The following is a 16384-nucleotide window of genomic DNA, read 5'->3' on the forward strand; positions in this document are numbered from 1 at the left end:
GATGCAATACCAGCTCTTACCAAATCACTGTCACTGCCGCATGCCATGGTATAGCTATTTGCATTAGTTGTACTTCCTTATAATTACGTAGTCGATCCTCTAGTCTAGAAAATACTTCGGTGAATTCTATTTCTGATTAATCATGAAAGCGTTCAAAATGATTTGCCTAATTATAGTTATACAATATTTTAGTTACGTAAACTATACACGTTATTTTCTTAGGGAGTGATAGGAGAGAAAAACTCAAGCATTGTTGATTGGTTAGCGTATTATGGTGAATTTAAATTTCGATTAAAGCGACACTGAACCCATTTTTTTTCTTTTGTGTTCAGATAGAGCTCGCAATTTTAAGCAACTTTCTAATTTATTCCTATTATCATTTTTTCTTCCTTCTCTTGCTATCTTTATTTAAAAAAGAAGGCATCTAAGCTAAGGAGCCAGACAATGTTTGGTTCAGACCCATGGACAGCACTTGTTTATTGGTGGGTGAATTTACCAATCAGTAAGAACAACCCAGGTTGGGCCGGCATCTCAACTTTTTTGCTTTTCAAATAAAGATACCAAGAGAATGAAGAAAATTTGATAATAGGAGTAAATTAGAAAGTTGCTTAAAATTGCATGCTCTATCTGAATCACAATAGAAAAAATTTGGCTTCAGTGTCCCTTTAAGGGACAGCAAAGTAAAATTATTAACTTTTTATGATTCAGATACAGCATTTCAGATACAGCATTTCAGCATTTTTTTTTATAATGCCTTATATACCTTTGCGTTATGGTAAACATAACGCTGATCCTCAGCCCGCATCTGCTGCTTTCTTAAGCAGATTGATGATGAATTTGGCTTCCTCCAATCGTTGTGTGTCCCCTTTGGCGTCCAGCTCGTGGGGCAACGCAACGATTGGAGGAAGCCGGTTTCGTCATCGATATCCTAATGAAGCAGCAGATGCGGGCGGAGGATCAGCGTTATGACGCAAAGGTAATATTTTAAAAATAAGCATCATTGTAAACTTTAATGCATTAAAGTGCCCCTGTTTTTAAGAGTATTATTTACTACTGGCCTTTAATTCAGTAAAGTTTACAATCACTTTAAACACTTTGAGATGGCAACATCAAATGATAAATCATATATAAAAAGAAGTCTGCAATATACTTTCTTTATTTATTTTGTCCCCTTTTCCTGTAAGTCCAATCTGAAATTATTAACTTTTCAGTCCCTGTTAGAAATGGAAGTACAGAACTCTGTTATATTCCACAGCACAGCCATTGGCTGCACATTGTAGTGACCTATTTATAACTGTCCCTAATTGGCCACAGCAGGGAAGGTAACTTAAGTTACAATATGGAAGCTCCCATTGTTTTATAGACATTAAAACGCTGAACTTTTTTTGTCGATATTTTAACAACTAATGACATTTTAAAAAATACATCTACATGTTATTTTCAGACTAATCTTTTTTTTTTAATGCATCATTATATCTACCATTTATTTAGTTTTTAATGTCCCTTTAAAGGTGCTAGATATAGAAGCTCGGGGGCTGCCAGGTATTCTCACAGACTGTAACAGAAGCTGTGCACACTCACAGATCAATGATATTGTACGGTTTCATAATCGATTAATTGGCCGATTATTTTTTCAATTAATCAACTAATCAGATAAAACAAAATCAATCATTTTTCCATATATTTAAAATAAAATCCATCTAGTAGTGTTACAAATATAAACTTCAGACTAAAACTTTACATTAACACAACTGTTTGTCCAATTTGTATGCAGCAGAACACATTTTTATACACAAACCACAAACTGTTTAAAAAGAGGTAGAACTAGAAAGCTGTAGACTATTACTGTTTAGAACATTCTGTTATTAATTATTTCAGAAACTTTGCATTGAAATGCAAACATGTCAGCATGTCCGCACATGCCTGGCTGAGGCTGGCTCTCTTTTTTCAAGCTATGTTGCCTGCAGAATTGAAGAGGCGCTTAGATGGTGTTATGGTGCCTGAGAAGTAGGGTTTTGCCAATTTCACCAAGGTGGGATATTTATCTTTGTTAGCTCTCCACCAATGCAAGGGGCCTCTTAAAGTAAGCATGGACTTCATTCTAACGTAATAATATCTTAAATATCTATATGTAATGGTAAACAACCAGCTATAAGGTTAGAGAAAAAATATCTAGTCCGCTCTTAAAATAACAGATATATATTTATGAAGGTTTAATCTGGTACATATTACAATTAATAAAAAATATTTAAAAAAAAAACAATTAAAAAAAAGTCAAAAGCACTAAGGACTATATATCAATAACAGGACAAAGCCTTACACATTTATCTACAGTACAAATAATCAGCAATAGCAAGCGATCCGCTAATAATTGTGCAAACAGATAATAGTGCACATCAATTCAATTAACAAATCCCATCAATCTAGGGCTAGGTGTAAATAACAATGTCAGTACTATATCATGCAAATTATAGACCAAAATAACTTGATTTAATATAAACAATCCAAATGATGACTCCTATTATTTCTGGGTTTGTCAGGGTTTTTACCTGTTTTGTTTGCCATGTACTGCTGGCAGCCATTTTACTCACCTCTCTTGCAGACTATGGTACATTGTGGGGGATGCTGCTCATTTCCTGCACTTCATTTTATGGCCAGACTGCTGTGCATCATCCAGGTGAGACAGGATGCAGTCTCAGAATTGTGATGTCATCACTTATTATTTAACGGGCCTCTGTTCAGTACGCTTGGCCTTTGCGTTGTCTCAGACCTGTTTGTGAGATCTCCTGTGTATTACCTGGCTATCTGATGTCCCTCCTGATCCCTGGCTTGTTCCTGACTCTGCTGTTTTTCTTGTTCCTGATTCCGGCTCGTCTGACTACTTGCTTTGGCTCCTGACTCGGCTCGTCTGACTACCAGCTCTGGTTTTTGATTCCTGGCTTGTTAATGGTGCTGATAATCCACCTTTACCTGCCATACTTTCCAGGATGGATGAACAGGATAACCGCTTGGATCAATTTGCACTAACCCTGCAAACCCTGCTGACTCGCACTGCACATTTGGACCAAAATGTCCCGCAAGTTATGGCTGCTCCTGTTATCGCTGCTGCACCTAGTCCTACACGGCCGGGAAACGCTCACACCTAAGGTCCTGTCGGGGGCAGACCTTGGGTGGTTTATCCTCGTCCCGGGAACCGCTAAAGGAGAAACCTTTGGTCACGGTTGTCCTTTCCTGGGTGGACTCCTCCATAGTCACCCAGGCTCTTGTTGACTCCGGTGCTGCGGGCTATTTCATTGACAGTGCTTTTGTATCAAAACACTCCATTCCTGTTTTGCCTCGGTCCGTTCCGCTTGCTATTGAGGCCATTGATGGCAGGCTCCTTCAGCCCGCACTCGTTACTCACGAAACTGCTCCGTTATCCATGGCTGTTGGGGCTCTCCATTTTGAAACCCTCCAGTTCCAGGTGATAAACTCTCCACATTTTCCAGTTGTTCTGGGTTATCCCTGGCTCCAAAAGCACAATCCCAGTCTCGATTGGAGCAGGTCCGAAATTTTGTTGTGGTCTCCGCAATGTATTTCCACATGTATTTTCTTCGGAAGCCAGTTAAAGTCTTGTGCACTTCTTTGGTATCTCAATTGCCAGAGGAGTACCGAAAGTTCCTAGACGTTTTTGACAAGGTGCGTGCCGGTACGTTGCCTCCTCACCGGTCCTACGATTGTGCCATAGACCTGCAACCCGGAGCCATTCCTCCTCAGGGCCGGGTTTACCCTCTGTCTGTTGCGGAGAATTGTGCTATGGAGAAGTATGTTGCCGATGCTCTGTCACGGGGGAAAATCCGCAAATCCTGCTCTCCTGCAGGGGCTGGCTTCTTCTTGGGAAAGAAGAAGGGTGGCGAGTTAAGACCATGCATTGATTATAGGGGTCTTAATCATCTTACCATTAAGAATGCTTACCCTATTCCGCTCATTACGGAACTCTTTGACTGCCTCAAGGGAGCTATGGTCTTTACTAAACTTGATTTAAGAGGAGCGTACAATCTCGTTAGTATCAAGGAAGGCCACGAATGGAAAACAGCATTTAACACCAGGAGCGGGCATTATGAGTATCTTGTAATGCCCTTTGGCCTATGTAATGCTCCTTCTGTTTTCCAGGAATTTATAAATGATGTCCTACGAGATATGTTGCAACAGTGTGTTGTGGTGTACTTAGACGACATCCTCATACACTCACCCACACTTGAGGCTCATCGTTCTGATGTTACACGGGTTCTTCAGAGACTACATGAGAACAGCCTGTTTTGTAAACTCGAGAAGTGTGAGTTCCATCAGACTCAAGTAACCTTTCTAGGTTATGTTATCTCCGTTGCAGGTTTCTCCATGGATCCTGACAAGTTATCTGCAGTTCTGCAGTGGCCTCGCCCAGTTGGTCTTCGGTCTTTTCAACATTTTTTGGGGTTCGCCAATTACTATAGAATTACTATAGAAAGTTTATTAAAAACTTTTCTTCCTTGGTCAAACCTATCACAGATATGACCCGTAAAGAGAATGATCCACTTCATTGGTCACCTACTGCCATTAAGGCCTTTGATAGTCTTAAGACTGCCTTTGCTGCCGCTCCAGTTCTGGCTCATCCTAACCCTGTCCTGCCTTTCGTTCTTGAGGTCGATGCGTCTGAGACTGGAGTAGGTGCCCTCTTGTCTCAACGTCCTACGCCTGACCGTTCCTTGCATCCGTGTGGTTTCTTCTCTAAGAATTTGTCTCCAGCAGAGAGCAATTATGAAATTGGCGAAAGGGAATTATTGGCTATAATTTTGGCACTCAAGGAATGGAGGCTTCTTCTCGAGGGTACTAGCGTGCCAGTGCTCATTCTTACTGACCACAAGAATTTAACTTATCTTTCTGAAGCAAAACGTGTGTCACCCCGACAGGCCAGATGGGCGCTATTTTTGTCTCGGTTTAATTTTGTGGTCTCCTACATGCCTGGTAGTAAGAATGTTAGGGCTGATGCCCTCTCTCAACAATTTTCGCCTCTGTCCAAGGAGGAGTCTTTACCTACTCCAGTTATGCCTCCTGACCATATTTTGGCTACCATACGTACTAATTTGACTTCTCCCTTGGGGGAGGAGATCCTGGCTGCACAAACCAATGCACCTCCTGAGAAACCTAGTGGTAAGTGTTTTGTTCCTGAGAATCTTCAAACTAAACTTTTGCACACTTACCACTATCCTAAAGCCGCAGGTCACCCAGGCAAGAACCAAATGATTTGGTCTGTCACTCGACAATTCTGGTGGCCAGGTCTTCATTCTGATGTTGCTGTGTATGTTGCCTCCTGCTCAGTTTGTTCTTCAACCTATTGCTAATGGTGAGCATCCTTGGACACATCTTTCCATGGACTTCATTGTCAAGCTCCCTGTTTCCAATGGCAATACTGTTATCCTTATGGTGGTTGACCATTTTTCTAAAATGTCACATTGCATTCCCTTGAAGAAGTTGCCTACCGCTTAGGAGCTTGCTTCAATTTTTGCCCGGGAGATCTTCCGTTTACATGGGTTACCCAAGGAGATAGTGTTGGACCGGGGTAGCCAGTTTATCTCCAGATTTTGGCGTTCCTTTTGTGCTCAAATGGGGATCCAGCTTTCCTTCTCCTCGGCATATCACCCTCAATCCAATGTGACTGCGGAACGGTCTAATCAAGCTCTGGAACAGCTCCTCTGTTGCTATGTCTCAGATCATCACAATAATTGGTCTGAACTGTTACCTTTGGCTGAGTTTGCTCGTAATAGTGCTATTAATGCTTCCTCCAAGTTATCCCTGTTCATGGCGAATTATGGGTTTCATCCATCCTTGTTGCCCGATTCATTCATGTATCAGGGTATTCCGGCTTTGGAAGAGCATCTCCAGCAACTCTGTTCCACGTGGGTGCAGATTCAGGATTGCCTTCATCGTTCTATGCAACGCAAAAAGTTCCAGGCTGATCGTAGGCGTCTGCCCACGCCTTCCTACCAGGTTGGTGAGAGAGTTTGGCTGTCCTCCCGCAACTTGAAACTTCGTGTGCCTTCCAATAAACTGGCTCCCCGTTATGTTGGTCCTTTTAGAATACTCCGCCGGGTCAATCCTGTGGCTTACGCTCTTGACCTTCCTCCTGCAATGCACATCTCCAATGTTTTTCATGTCTCCCTCTTGAAACCATTGGTTTGTAATCGGTTTACCACTGTGTTGCCTCATCCCCGTCCTATCTTTGTTGACAACCATGAGGAGTATGAGGTCAGCAGCATTATTGACTCTCGTATGTCCAGGGGCCGCGTACAGTATTTGGTCCACTGGAGGGGCTACGGTCCGGAGGAGCGTTCATGGGTTCCCTCCTCTGATGTTCATGCTCCCGCCCTCCTCCGTGCCTTCCATGCCCGTTTCCCCAATAAGCCTTTTGTCCTCCCACGGGGGAGGGGTCGTTGAGGGGAGGGTACTGTCAGGGTTTTTACCTGTTTTGTTTGCCATGTGCTGCTTTTACTCACCTCTCTTGCAGACTATGGTGCATTGTGGGGGATGCTGCTCATTTCCTGCACTTCCTTTTATGGCCAGACTGCTGTGCATCATCCGTGTGAGACAGGATGCAGTCTCAGAATTGTGACCTGTTTGTGAGAGCTCCTGTGTATTACCTGGCTATCTGATGTCCCTCCTGATCCCTGGCTTGTTCCTGACTCTGCTGTTTTCCTTGTTCCTGATTCCGGCTCGTCTGACTACTTGCTTTGGCTCCTGACTCGGCTCGTCTGATTACCAGCTCTGGTTTTTGATTCCTGGCTTGTTATTTGACTTATGGACTTTTTATTATTTTTTGCTATTAAAGGGACATAATACTCATATGCTAAATCACTTGAAACTGATGCAGTATAACTGTAAAAAGCTGACAGGAAAATATCACCTGAGCATCTCTATGTAAAAAAGGAAGATATTTTACCTCACAATCTCCTCAGCTCAGCAGAGTAAGTTCTGTGTAAAAAGTTATACTTCATCTGCTCCCTGCTGCAGGTAAAAATTAAAAAAAATGAAGAAATGAACAGCAGCCAATCAGCATCAGCAGTGCTGAGGTCATGAACTCCTACTGTGATCTCATGAGATTTGACTTAACTCTCATGAGATTTCATAGTAAGCTTCCTTTATCTGATTGGTGAAATAATATGAGAGTTCACAAGGCTCATCCCCTAAGCTGTCCTAGGACAGACACACTAAAATGCTGCTTAGAAATCCTTTACAATGGGCAGAGGCGTAACTAGAAACTACAGGGCCCAGGTGCAAGAATCTAAGAAGAGGCCCCCCCACCGCCCCTCCCCCCTCCAAAAAAAGGTGAATTTAATACATTTTTTAATTATTTTTTTACATTTAACACAGAAAAAAAATGTGAATCAGATTACATGTCTGCAAAAGGAGGTACCCTGTGCCCAAAGTCTGTGAGATGGTGTGACCCCCTATTACTATATATATATGACACTATTTAACCCCCCAGAACTGTATATAGTAAGTTAGTAGTCTGTAATCTGCCAGTGAGATGGCTGGCCTGACCGTACCCGCCCAGTACTTTATAAAGTGACCCCAGTAGTCAGTGACATGGTCCACCCCCCATACTGTATATAGTGGTACTGTATAATGACACTGTTCACCCCCTGCCCCACTAATGCTGTAGTAACAAGGTTTGTAATTTGCTGGTTCCACAAACATACACACATACATACATTTTTTTATTAAAAAAAAAAATTATAAAAAAAAAAAAAAATTTTTTTTTTTAAAGCTGGGCCCCCACCCTCAGGGGCCCAGTCGCACCTGCGACCTCTGCACCCCCTGTAGTTTCGTCCCTGACAATGGGAGGTGGTTACTGAGGAACTTTTGAGATAAAATATCTTTCTTTTTTACATAGAGATGTTCAGGAGATATTTTCTAGTCAGCTTTTTACAGCTATGCTGCATCACTTTCAAGTGTTGAAACATTTGGGTATTATGGCCCTTTAATAAAGGTGTGATTATTTTTGCACTTCTCGTCTCAGTCTGATTCCTGGCACCCTGACAGGGTTACACATAAGTCAGGAGTAGTTGTAAACTTATACTGTCCTGAAAAAGTAAACGTCTGTAGATGTCCTTTAGTCTAAGGACATAACCATAAAACACTATACCATGTGCAGGAGCTCATCAGAGTGAAGCAGCTGGTGCAGTGCACAGACCAACTAATTGCAAACCAACTAATCGATAATGAGATTCGTTGACAACTATTTTCATAATCGATTATTATCAATTATATCGATTAGTTGTTGCAGATTTTACAGCTGTATAATGTGCTTCATTTTAATGTGTATGATACATCATGTGAGCTTTAAATTTTTGTATTTATTACACAGTTTTAGTTACACAAAAAGTATTGAAAAAAAAAACACTCAACAATAATATAGAGCAGCGGTCGCCAACCAGTGGTCTGTGGACCACTGGTGGTCCGCGAGAAGATGTTGGTGGTCCGTGACACCATCAAGCAGGAATTAATCTCCTCTGATGGTGTCACCCCCATCGCGCCATAACTCCCTACAGTGCCTGGCTGGATATCAGTGAAAACCGACGGAGGAGGAGTTAAATTACAAACTTGCGTAGCTAGATTGTATTTTTAACTCCTCCCGCCCGGCGCACTGCTCAGAGGAGGATGCTTCCATTCTAAAGCCAGCAGAGGTTGGTATAGTCTTGGCTTGAAATTGTGGAATTAAAGTATATAAAAAAAAGTAAATCTTGGGGCGGAGCTTGGCCGTTCAGGAACATGGCCGTGTAGAGAAACAGCTCCTAGGTCCACGCTACCTAATACCAGCAGCCATCAAAGACCTGGGACCCAAAAACCACACTAATACCCAGCAGAACGTCACCTAAACACCTGAGCACAAACACGGATAGCCGGAACCGCAGTCACTGTAAACACATCAGAATCAGAGTGAGCCGAATCTCAAAGGAAGGCCTGAACACTTGCGGACCGGAGGTGACAGAGGGCACATGTAAAAGAACGGAGACTTGCAAACAGACTGGCCAGCACATCGGCAGACTCGCATAAGGGTAAGCAGTTCTGCTGCAATACCGGGCGCCTCACACAGTACACAAACAACGCGCAGGGCCTACAAACAAACGGCTCAGGGGGACAAGGCAGACGGAGCAATACGCAGTGCAGTCAGGCTACAGGGCACTAACACAACACACTCCAATAGCCACCCGGATCCAAACTGTGACTAAGATATATACAGCTAAAACGGACGATGCACGATATCTGGAGGTCATTGAACCCTGGAATACAGGACTATACCTTCTATTCCCACCCGCACCAGGTATACACCAGGATAGACTACTTGATAGCGGACCAGATAGGGCTATCAATGATAGAGAGCTCTAACATACTTCCCATCACATGGTCTGATCATGCACCAGTACAATGCACAATAGCCTGGCCCGACATGCCCACACGCCCCTTCCTATGGAGACTGGATGAACATACCCTAGAGCACCCCTTAGTTAAGCTAGCAGTAGACTCGGCACTGGGACACTATTTTGAGGAAAACACTTTAGATAATATACCCACCTCCACAATTTGGGAGGCCCATAAGTGCGTGGTCCGAGGAGAATTCATCAAATATAAGGCAAGGGAGGTTAAGGAGCACCGCCAGTTAATAAACTCCTCACTATCCCAAATTAGATACTGGGAAACAGAGTTAAAAAAAAAAACACCTCCACTGCCACACTGTAAGCACTAACCAAGATCAGGACTGACCTAAATAAACACCTCATTACAGAATACCAACGATATTATCAATATTACAGCAAAAATACTTTGATGAGCGACAAGATAGGGCCCTCGCTAGCTAAAGCACTGAAACGGAAACAGTTGAACACTCACATATACACACTAACGGACGCAGCGGGGGAAAAGCAGAATGACAGTAAGAAAATAGCGGAGACGTTCAGACAATATTATGAAGAACTTTACAACATTAGAAATGACAGTTCACAGACAGACCTGGACAAATACTTAGAGGGAATTAGACTACACACGCTCACGACAGAAGAAACTGAATCTCTGGACAAACCAAACACGAGTGAGGAAATCAAAACTGCCATAAAAAGCATGCCAAATGGCAAAAGCCCTGGCCCAGATGGTTTGGGAATAAAATATTACAAAACATATGCCCATCGGCTATTAGCACCCTTGACATCCCTTTATAACTCGCTGTTGAAGGAGGGTGGGTTTACCGACCAAATGCTAGAGGCAAATATTACAGTACTTCCCAAGCCAGGAAAAAAACCAGACAGGCCAGAAAATTTCTGTCCTATCTCACTTTTAAATTCAGACATTAAAATATATGCTAAAATTTTGGCCAATAGAATCAACAGATATCTACCCAAATGAATACACCCAGATCAGGTGGGGTTTGTGCCGGGAAGGGAAGCACAAGACAATACGTTGAAGGTGCTGCAGCTGATGGCACATGCCCAACATCAACACATCCCTTCAGTGTTTGTCTCGACGGATGCTGAAAAAGCTTTTGATCGGGTACATTGGCCATTTCTAAAAGCTGTCTTGACCAAAATGAAATTTAGTAATACCTTTATAGAGCGAATCTTTACATTATACAGAAAACCCACAGCCAGAGTAAAAGTAAATGGTCTGTTGTCCAATAGATTCACAATAAGAAACGGTACTAGACAAGGATGCCCTCTGTCACCACTCCTCTTTGCTGTGACGATTGAAGTCTTGGCACAGAGGATTCCAGAGGATAGGCACATCACAGGGCTACCCACTAAAACATGCGAACACAAATTTGCACTGTACGCGGACAACGTACTTCTAACACTAACCAAAGTAGACAAATCACTTGACAAAGCACTGACAACCTTTGGGGAATACGGATATTTCTTTAACTTTCTCCTCAATATTACTAAATCAGAGCTATTGAACCTTACATATAACCCAAAGGAACTAGAAGAGACACTGCATGGTTGTACATTGAGACAGCAAAAGGAAAAGATGAAATAATTAGGGATAAATCTCTCCCCAGACCACCAAGTTTTATTCAGAGAAAATTACAAAGTCATAGAAAACACACTAATTGCCGATCTGTCCAGATGGAAAAATAAGTCAATCTCATGGGTGGGGAGAAATAATGTAGTTAAAATGAACGTGCTCCCCAGGTTGCTGTGCCTACTTCAAACCACACTTATTCCACTTCCTAGTACCTATATACACAAGTTCCAAAATCTAATAGAACAGTACATTTGGGGGGAGTCAGACCCAGAATAGCCAGAAAAACACTCTATATGCCCAGGGATAGAGGAGGCCTCGGGGTACCAAATATTCAAATATACAAACAAGTGATCACGTTACACAGACTCCTTGATTGGGACCCTAACAAAGTATGGGTAGAACTGGACTGTGACGTTATGAACACCAAAAATGCAGGTTTGGGGGCTTGGATACATGAGAAAGATAGATCAGTAGCGACAACAACATACCCTTTGCTAATAGATTTTTACACACAATGGGACAAAATAATCAACACCTCTACGAACGTGTCCTCAAAATATTCCCCACTGTCACCAATATACCAAAATGCTGCAATACCGTGGAACCGCTCGGAAAGAGAAACAGATTATAACACACCCTTCGCAGAATGCACCCTAGCGGCACTAACATCAGACGGCAAACTCAAAACACACTCTGACATTATGGAGGAGTTACCTGACATAAGCATGAACTGGTTTACCTATACTCAATTAAGCCACTATCTAGCGACACATAAATACAAAGTTAGCCTAATGAGACAACTTACAACATTAGAAAAGCTGTGCACGCAGAACTCACCTCCAGCACATGCAATCTCCCTAATATATAAACTCTTGCTCGTAGGAGACCCGCAGACACTCCCTACATATGTTGGAGAGATTGTGAGGGTGAGGGCTCGCCAACACACATCTGGTGGGATTGCAACAAACTAGACAACTACTGGGTGGGAATACTCAACCACATAGAACACACCATAGGAAAACCACTGCAAAATAGCTTAACAACATTGCTGTACTTAACATTGCCTAAGCTAGAATGTAAAGCAAGCAAAGCCTTACTGCTGATCATGCTAAACAGTGCCAAGCTATTGATACCAAAACATTGGAAATCTAGAGTAGTCCCCACTGTTGCGGAGTGGCGGGGCAAGTCGACACACTCCTTAACTTAGAAAGATATCACAATGTTCAGCGGGGAACAGTTGACATACACGTGCTTATAATGGAGAGGTGGACCGCGAGCAAGTAGCGCACAGAGAGTGAAATACAGGTTAATAATATAGATAAATAAAACCAATTTGAATTGGAACTATTAAACAGGTTGAGAGGTTGAATATATGCTTAACTGTCATTCCACAGGAGTACTGAAAAATAAGCTTGTAATTCATGACATTTAAGTTTCTAGTTTTGTATTTGTTGTTTCTCTTTTGTTTTCTTTCTTCCTTCGGATACATTACAAATGGCCGTCACTCCTCCAGAGTTGGCAGGACCATATAACAGACTGAAAAAGACACCGGGCTGCAATGTTTTGTTCTGGACATATTATAATTTATTGAGAATAGCCCGAAGGTGCAGACAAGTCCAAACATTGTATTGAACGTTACCTTACAAAGTATTATGTTTTCCGATGCTTTGAAATCTGTCAGGCCCATTTATCAAGCTCCGTATGGAGCTTGAAGGGCCGTGTTTCTGGCGAGTCTTCAGACCTAAAGACCGCTGCTCCTTAACCCTGTCCGCCTGCTCTGAGCAGGCGGACAGGAATCGCCGGAAATCAACCCGATCAAATACGATCGGGTTGATTGACACCTCCCTGCTGGTGGCCGATTGGCCACGAGTCAGCAGGGGGCGGCGTTGCACCAGCAGCTCTTGTGAGCTGCTGGTGCAATGTTAAATGCAGAGAGCGTATTGCTCTCCGCATTTAGCGAGGTCTTGCGGACCTGATCCGCAGTGTCGGATCAGGTCCGCAAGACCTTTGATAAATTGGGGCCTGTATCTTTATATAATCTTTCAATAAAAATATTATTTAAAAAAAAAAAAAAATCTCTCTAATATGTCATTTATTTTCTTCCCTTTACCGGTCTCTTTGTAGTAGTTTTCCTAATTCCTTCAGATGGACTTACATCACTTTTTGTCTTCCTCCCCTCTATCTTCTTTTCTTTTTTCTTATTAAATATTATTTTTCATTCTAATAATTTTCCCGTGCACAAAGCCATTCCACCTGAAATCTAGTAATTGCCATCCAGCAGATCAGTCATATCCCACCAGTATTATAGTAATTGCCAATAACATCAGTCGTGGTTAGCTCACATCCATATTGAGAGCTTTCTGATATAAACTTAATGTATGACTCCAATGTCTGTCTATGATCATAAGTAGTTTTTAATAATTCCTAACTGGGGAGGTAACTTGTGGTCCCTTTAAAAATATTTTCCCCCCACTTTCTGCCTCTCTGTTTCCAGCTCAAAAGTTGGCACTCACCCTTCATCTGTCATTTGGAAGTATTCTCTCAGTTCTGTCATTCAGATAGTTAATTCCAAAAAATAATTCTTAGAAATGTGTAAATATATACATAATGTAAACTTATACTAGTTATGTACAGTATGTGTGTGTGTATATATATATCTATATACATTATAGAGGTTTGTACCTTTTAAAAAAAAATCCTGTTAGTGGTCCACGGGATTCAAAATTGTAAGTTTAGTGGTCCCTGAGGTCCGAAAGGTTAGCGACCCCTGATATAGAGCAATGCACCCACAGCAAAAATGTACAGCTCCTGCTCTGTATCATGCACCCTAACCCAAAACACATTATACAGCTGTAAAAAAAAACAGGCAATATTATTGATCTGTGAGTGTGTACAGCTTCTGTCAGAATACCTGAGCTCTAAGATGGCAGCCCCCAGTACAAAGAGGCGGAGCTTCAGTATCTGGCACCTTTAAGCTATTAAAACTGGAGAACGGATTTGAAAAGAGCTGCAGGAAAATAATGAAATGCAATAACTGAGGCCTAGATTTAGAGTTTGGCGTTAGCCGTGAAAACCAGCGTTAGAGGCTCCTAACGCTGGTTTTAGGCTACCGCCGGTATTTGGAGTCACTCAAAATAGGGTCTAACGCTCACTTTTCAGCCGCGACTTTTCCATACCGCAGATCCCCTTACGTCAATTGCGTATCCTATCTTTTCAATGGGATTTTTCTAACTCCGGTATTTAGAGTCGTTTCTGAAGTGAGCGTTAGACATCTAACGACAAAACTCCAGCCGCAGGAAAAAAGTCAGTAGTTAAGAGCTTTCTGGCTAACGCCGGTTTATAAAGCTCTTAACTACTGTGCTCTAAAGTACACTAACACCCATAAACTACCTATGTACCCCTAAACCGAGGTCCCCCCACATCGCCGACACTGTAAAAAAATTTTTTAACCCCTAATCTGCCGACCGCCACCTACGTTATCCTTATGTACCCCTAATCTGCTGCCCCTAACACCGCCGACCCCTATATTATATTTATTAACCCCTAATCTGCCCCCTCAACGTCGCCTCCACCTGCCTACACTTATTAACCCCTAATCTGCCGACCGCAAAGCGCCGCCACCTACGTTATCCTTATGTACCCCTAATCTGCTGCCCCTAACACCGCCGACCCCTATATTATATTTATTAACCCCTAATCTGCCCCCCTCAACGTCGCCTCCACCTGCCTACACTTATTAACCCCTAATCTGCGGACCGCAAAGCGCGGCCACCTACGTTATCCTTATGTACCCCTAATCTGCTGCCCCTAACACCGCCGAACCCTATATTATATTTATTAACCCCTAATCTGCCCCCCTTAACGTCGCCTCCACCTGCCTACACTTATTAACCCCTAATCTGCCGAGCGGACCTGAGCGCTACTATAATAAAGTTATTAACCCCTAATCCGCCTCACTAACCCTATCATAAATAGTATTAACCCCTAATCTGCCCTCCCTAACATCGCCGACACCTAACTTCAATTATTAACCCCTAATCTGCCGACCGAATCTCACCGCTATTCTAATAAATGTATTAACCCCTAAAGCTCAGTCTAACCCTAATACTAACACCCCCCTAAATTAAATATAATTTAAATCTAACGAAATTAATTAACTCTTATTAAATAAATTATTCCTATTTAAAGCTAAATACTTACCTGTAAAATAAATCCTAATATAGCTACAATATAAATTATAATTATATTATAGCTATTTTAGGATTTATATTTATTTTACAGGTAACTTTGTATTTATTTTAACCAGGTACAATAGCTATTAAATAGTTAAGAACTATTTAATAGCTAAAATAGTTAAAATAATTACAAATTTACCTGTAAAAGAAATCCTAACCTAAGTTACAAATAAACCTAACACTAGACTATCAATAAATTAATTAAATAAACTACCTACAATTACCTACAATTAACCTAACACTACACTATCAATAAATTAATTAAATACAATTGCTACAAATAAATACAATTAAATAAACTAGCTAAAGTACAAAAAATAAAAAAGAACTAAGTTACAAAAAAATAAAAAAATATTTACAAACATAAGAAAAATATTACAACAATTTTAAACTAATTACACCTACTCTAAGCCCCCTAATAAAATAACAAAGCCCCCCAAAATAAAAAAATGCCCTACCCTATTCTAAATTACTAAAGTTCAAAGCTCTTTTACCTTACCAGCCCTGAACAGGGCCCTTTGCGGGGCATGCCCCAAGAAGTTCAGCTCTTTTGCCTGTAAAAAAAAACCATACAACACCCCCCCCCCAACATTACAACCCACCACCCACATACCCCTAATCTAACCTAAACCCCCCTTAAATAAACCTAACACTAAGCCCCTGAAGATCATCCTACCTTGTCTTCACCATACCAGGTTCACCGATCGGTCCAGAAGAGCTCCTCCGATGTCCTGATCCAAGCCCAAGCGGGGGGCTGAAGAGGTCCATGATCCGGCTGAAGTCTTCATCCAAGCGGGGCAGAAGAGTTCTTCCATCCGATTGAAGTCTTCATCCAAGCGGCATCCATCCGGAGCGAAGCGGCAGCATCCTGAAGACCTCCACCGCGGAACATCCATCCTGGCCGACGACTGAACGACGAATGACGGTTCCTTTAAATGACGTCATCCAAGATGGCGTCCCTCGAATTCCGATTGGCTGATAGGATTCTATCAGCCAATCGGAATTAAGGTAGGAATATTCTGATTGGCTGATGGAATCAGCCAATCAGAATCAAGTTCAATCCGATTGGCTGATCCGATCAGCCAATCAGATTGAGCTCGCATTCTATTGGCTGTTCG

This window comes from Bombina bombina, chromosome 6, assembly GCF_027579735.1.
Source record: "Bombina bombina isolate aBomBom1 chromosome 6, aBomBom1.pri, whole genome shotgun sequence".
Lineage (NCBI taxonomy): Eukaryota > Metazoa > Chordata > Amphibia > Anura > Bombinatoridae > Bombina > Bombina bombina.